Below are 6,000 nucleotides of genomic sequence, written 5' to 3' on the forward strand. Positions count from 1 at the left end.
AGCCTCCAGCTTCTGCCAGATGACATTTTTCAACAGAACTGTTGTCAACAAGATGCCGGCTACAGTCCAAGGAGAATGAGCCACGCGCGCGGGTGGATGGAGCAAAGGGTGGGGTGAGGGAGAGAAGGGGGAGAAGTTGTTAGCAGGAAGTAACGAGACAGGTGCCAGAGATCCTTCTGGGGGGGAATCGATGGCGCCGATAGCCACACAGGGCGCGCGCGCATTTACTCAGGTAAACAGCAGCGAACTACGCTATGCGTGCTGTTACAAACGAGAAAGTAGCGACACCATCGAAATTATACCCGACGCCATTGACATTACTTCAACCAGGCAAACATTTCAAGGAGGAATGATGATTTATCAAGCAAAGTTGTTGACAATATCAAGTTGCTGTGTCACTAAGAGGATGAACAGTGTGAAAATTCTTCTTACAAATGCAAGGTACATATGGTGAATGGGATAAGGTGACCCCATCATTAAAAGCTCGAAAAAGAGAATGAAGCCATCCTACACTCCAAAAAAAAAAAAAAATAAATAAAATAAATAAAAAATAAAAACTCAAATTTACACTTATTGGTGTAAATACACTTTTTCTTAGTCCAAAGTCACGAGCACTTTCACAAACCGGGTATGACAAACATTGTGCAGAATCAGCACAGAAATTACCTACCAAATGGATGTTAAGCGTTAAAAAAAATTAATGCACGTTTTTACACATCCTTTCCGTTCGGTGTGCAAACCGTGATGTAGTCAGCGCGTGGTGCGAACGCTCCCCGTTGTATGGCACCGGTTTTCAGGACACCAACCTGATTGGAGCAGTAAAAGGTTTGATTCAAACCCAGACAAGACGTGAATGGCGCGCAATGCCGGATGACTCACGAATGCTACATGGCTTGCGAGGGCTGAAGTGGTGTCTGCTAGATCGTACATGTACACTTGGGGGCCGGCATTCGTGCTGCATGCCTCCCAACTCACCATCATGCAAATTGCGCAACTCCAAGACAAACATTCACACAGATAGCGCACCACAGCCCACGGCGAATATACTCAGTGTTAGAGAGGAAAGATGGAGGAAAGGAGAGATTCTGGTGGACAGAGGCCATCCAGGAAGGGGTGACAAGACTCTCGCCTCGCCTCGTCGTGCCACTGCCACACCCTATACCGCAAGCAAACAGACTGATGTCACAAGAGCTCTTGAGACCGTACTGTAACGGCCTTGTCCACAGCACGGTGTCAGCGACACCAACTTCTCTCCAGTCGTGCCACACACTGATCAATGGAGGAGTGACAGCCATGACAGCCACACAGAAAGAGAGATCACGCTCAGGCCACCGACAGTAACCTGAGTCAATTCAGTCTTGGTGAAAGTGCAAGTGCTGGGAACTCCGGTCGCCTGCACCAAGTTTCTCAAAAAAGAAAGAAAGAAAAAAAGAAATAAACAACAAAAAGAGCCTCGCGTCGTTTACTGAATTTACAGCCTCCTCCCCTAACCGCACCATCCCTCCCTCCAGTGCACTATTGTGGAAGCGATGGCCACAAAGTTATTCATTCCATTCTACTGAAAGTTATCAAGCCTCTCCAATTCTAAGAAATCGGTTTTGGTGCGAATGTGTATCTTGATGGGATTGAAAAGACAAGTGGGGTCAAGGGGTTACAGACTAATTAACACGGGAGGGTACTCACGAAATGCAAGCTCCGAACGAAGAGTTTGAATGAGGCTGAGTGGAGCGGGTGGATGGTTGATGTCGCCACTGATTGATGATCGAAGCAGTAGTGGTTGAGACCGGCTGTGCTGACTTCCGCTGCCAAATTTTCCGATCAATAGCATGTTGTTGTTGACGTTGTTGTTGTTTGTAAGTCTTGGTTCATCCATGCAAACACTGCATGCACTTGGTAACAACAACTGTCAAGCTCAAGACATGGCGGTGACTGTGGCGTGGTCTGAATAAATCTCACAAAAACATACGATGGGGGAATCCATTCGATCTCCACATTTCCAATTATGTTTAGCTCTGACCGGTCGGCACTTCAGCAGGACAAAAGTCTGTACACGATTCTTGCACAACGCGTGTCAAACGAAACTAGAGCAGACGACGATGACAATTATGTCAGTGACCTCTGACACGCGACAGTGGCTACATGCACCAATCAGTTCAACCGGCACGACAGGATTATTTCGTACAACGGGTACTGCCAGGGTGCTAGAATACATGTGTGTACCGTTATATCAACGACACTGACATCATGACACATACGTATATATACACACATACACCCCTCGCCCCCCAAAGACCGGGGGTTAACATGCAGCGACGGGTTGGTTGGCACTCACCTCTCTGGTCACGCATTGGTGCGTGTAGTCTGGGACCGGTGCTCGGCGGAGTGTAACTGTCCCAGCAGTGTACTCCCCACTTGTGACGACGTTGCGGTAGGTGGTCCAACGTATCCAGTCTGTCCGAGCCAAATCCTTCGCGGAGCAGACACTGCACGCTGTCCGCCTTCGCGGAGTCAAGACCGTTCTCCGTCTACCGAACATCCGCTGAGATGTACACGTGTAACACCCAACGTGCACGCTCGTCCCTTCTTTTATCACGAGCACCACAGTTCTGTCAGCCGAGCGACGATGATGACGATGCGGATGGCGAGTGACACTTATCACAAGATCTTGTCACGACGCGACGTGGCCGAGAGAAAGGAAGGAAATGACAATCTCCAGGCTGCTGCCGGGTCGCTTCAGACAAAGGCTGACATCTTGCGCGTGCACGCACCACGTTTGAACGTGCCCTGAGTGTGTGTATATGTATGTGTAGGTTGAAAAGGGGGGTTACTCGCTGTTAGTTCGTTTGCGTGCGTGTTTACGTCTTTCCACATGCAGGTCTGCACAAAAATCAACACCAGCACAGCACAGCAGTTCTCGCAGCCCCACCACCGACCGCCAGAAGTCTTAACGGCTTTTTTCGCGGCGAAGTCACGACACGGGAATAGCCGCGGCGAGTTCAAACTGCTGCCTGCCCGCGCCGATTTGTGGGGGAAATGTGCTCCCGCGCTCCCCGTGCTGGTACTCGCGTCACGTAGTGCGCGTCGAGGCGGCGAGGAAGTGACTGCAGTCAACCCCAGGGTTCGGGGGGGTCTGTGAGCCTGGTGTGTGTGTGGTGCGAGCCTTGTTGGCGGCTGTGTGTGTGTGCAGCTGGCTTGCTTCAGCGCTGCATCGCCTCGCCTTCACCGCTGACCCTGCGTTGAGCAGCTCTGCAGCTGGCTGTTGTTGCTGTCGTAGCTGGACGCTGATGGTGGTGGTGGTGGTTGCTGACTGGTCCGATACAGAATCAAAGGATAGCGTGACCTGGTAAAGGTCACATCGCACTGCGCCTTATCTTACCCCCACCATCTCTACCTCTCCTCCCTCTCTCACGCACCTCCTTTGTCTGCGGCAGTACCCCCGGTATCCAGCATCAAAACATTTCTCACGTTCGCACTTGTTGCAAATGTAATAGAAGCGATTGAAGACTTCAGGTTCCTGGTGTTACTTGGCGTGACACTGTAACACTGTAAGGAACGTTCTTTGTCCTTCTGTGTCTCTGTGATGGAAGAAGAGAGAGGTTGTCAGGCTGAACCTGCCGGCTGATGGCACAGCGCGGGAACAATGGTGGCACCGGAAAGCCGCGGCTGGCACTGCGTGACGTTCGCTCAGTCGACAGTCGGACGGCCGCTGGGGAATACGTAACATGCTTGGGGCCCCAGCCACGCGGCCCTGTGACGTGACGTGACGCCACGCACCTGCTTGCAGCGCCAGGCTAGCTGCTGAGAGTAACTCGATGACACGGCACTCTTGGGGAGATTGGGGGAAAGAGGAAAGGGAGGGCAAGCATCGTCTTTATCTTCCTTTTTTTCTGTTTCATTTTCATTGACGCACAGGCATGCATGCAGATGAAGACGGGAGGATAGGGAGATTATTTGTATTATATTTTCACGAATGTCAGTAACATTGAACGGTTTACCTACACCTATGTTTGTAAACTGTCAGAGTGTTATAGATGTTTGCTTTCTAAACACCATCACCACTGACAGCAGTCTTTCTTTCCATTGCTTGATCGTCGCTGGATGACTTCATCAGGAACTTGTTGAATGCTGAAGGTAGTTGAAAGGAGATGCGCGTGTGAAATTGTATTTTGATGCGTGCGTTTGTGCATGCGTGTGCGTTGACTTGTGTCCCTTGCTGGTTTATTTGTCCATTTTTCTCCTCTCCATTATAATCCGCCTCAATCATTAACACTCAAACCATGTCACAGACTATACCCACCAAAGTGAATTGAAGAAGGAGAATAGATAAGGTACAGTGAACCAACAAAAAAAAAAAAGTCGTTATTAAATCGACAAAAAGAACAGAAAAGGGGAAATAATTGTGAACCCCAATAAAAACTCAATGTTGACTGTTTGACTTTCACTTGATGCAAGATATCCAAAAAGTGGGACAAAAATAATAACAACCCTAGTGAGATCATGAATGTGTTTACGCGGGACACGCAGCTTGCGGCCGGTGTGACCACGAGAACAATTTGGCGAGAAATAATAATGTTTGAAATGTTTAAAATGTTCAAATTGCGAAGCCTGCGATCTTGCGCCATCAGATGTCTGATGTCAACGCCCACGCTGGTCCACTACCTTTCTGACGCCCACGTAGGCCTGGCAAGAAATTTAATGTCGATGCAATTTATTTTTTAGAACATTAGAAAAGAATTGTTGAGGTACGTGAGACTTAGCACACTCAAAAACAATGGACAGCAGTCACAGACCACAGTCAAAACAACCGAAATCGCCTCTAGATGGTATATTGTTCGTAGCTAATCACCCAACTACAAACCCAGAGTGCAGAGTGACCGACATACTTGTCCCTTTTTATCTACTTTTCGTAGAACCCTTCATCTCAGTCTGGGCTTAACTTCCGGTTTTTATGTGTGTAGGTGTGCAGTATCTGAGCCATGCTCATGCTTACTACAAAAAAGGCAAAATGCTTGCAAAATGAACCTACCCGGAATTATTTTCAAATGTCACAATTTTTCCTTGAATGTTCTTTGAAACGAGCAAAGGAAAATATTGTGAATTGAGTAAAGTTGGAGTAGACCACCTGCACCTCTTGAGAGTAATTATACTTCGCTGGCATCAAGTATTATTTATCATTTACATTCGAAATGTTATTTGTCTTACAAAGTACCCGCTACGATTGTTGATTATTCTGTTGTTGTTCATACATTAAAATGGCTTAGTCTGCACTGTTTTTGTTTTCATTTAATGTCTTTATTGCTACTCCCATCAGAATGCCTGATGTGTGTGTTGCTTATTTATAGGACAGAACAAAAAAATGAGTTAATAGGATTTTAACACAACACGAACACTTCCTCCGAAAACAGAAGAACCTCATCTTCGTTGTGCTTTCTAGCGTGTGACACATTTTGCCTGCAGCTTGTTGGCAGTTTTAATGTCATTGCACATGCCATGGAGAGGAAATATCATTACTGGTGTTTCCAAAAATCAAACCAAAACAAAAAACTCCAAGAAAAGGTAAAAAAACACAAAAAACCAAAACCTTCGATCGTGTATCGTCTGGTGAAGACAGGTTTGTCATGATTCAGCTGGAGAGGAATTTTAATAATTGATGACCTATATTTTTAAGAGTGCAAGGACTTTTGATGACAGATATCATCGTTGAGGACAAAAAGCATCGTGCTTCGTGTTTTTTCAGTGACTACATCGATTCATTCTACTGCTTGATTCAAGGACAAAAGGAATTGTGTTTTGTCTCCGAGGAAGAGAACCTGGAAGAAAGAGACAGAGAATGCAGACAGTAGTAATCCTATGAACGGCACGTAAGGGAATAAACATCATACGATGATGAAAACATTGTATGAGCCTTCGATTGGTTGTCAGAAATGAAGAACAAGTAAAGGAATCAACGGTCGCCTTCATCTGTGTCTGTAGTCATTTGAGTGCCAAGGGAACAGTTGC

The 6,000-nt window shown here is 47.0% G+C and overlaps 1 protein-coding gene across 5 annotated transcripts in view; it reads right to left on the bottom strand.

Moving 5' to 3' along the window:
* The window catches only part of LOC112563146 (G protein-activated inward rectifier potassium channel 3-like), a 63,557-nt gene extending 59,926 nt beyond the window's left edge, over positions 1-3,631 (bottom strand). For 2 of the 5 annotated variants that reach the window (XM_025236917.1, XM_025236909.1), the window contains exon 1: positions 2,333-3,628. The gene's annotated coding sequence lies outside the window, so the exon portion shown is untranslated. Of the gene's footprint in view, positions 1-1,683; positions 2,293-2,332 lie in introns of those variants that run through there. The other 3 variants (XM_025236958.1, XM_025236924.1, XM_025236982.1) reach the window with 2 other exon arrangements.
* Positions 3,632-6,000: the final 2,369 nt, after the last annotated feature.

The sequence above is a fragment of the Pomacea canaliculata genome, linkage group LG1 (assembly GCF_003073045.1).
Source record: "Pomacea canaliculata isolate SZHN2017 linkage group LG1, ASM307304v1, whole genome shotgun sequence".
Taxonomy (NCBI): domain Eukaryota; kingdom Metazoa; phylum Mollusca; class Gastropoda; order Architaenioglossa; family Ampullariidae; genus Pomacea; species Pomacea canaliculata.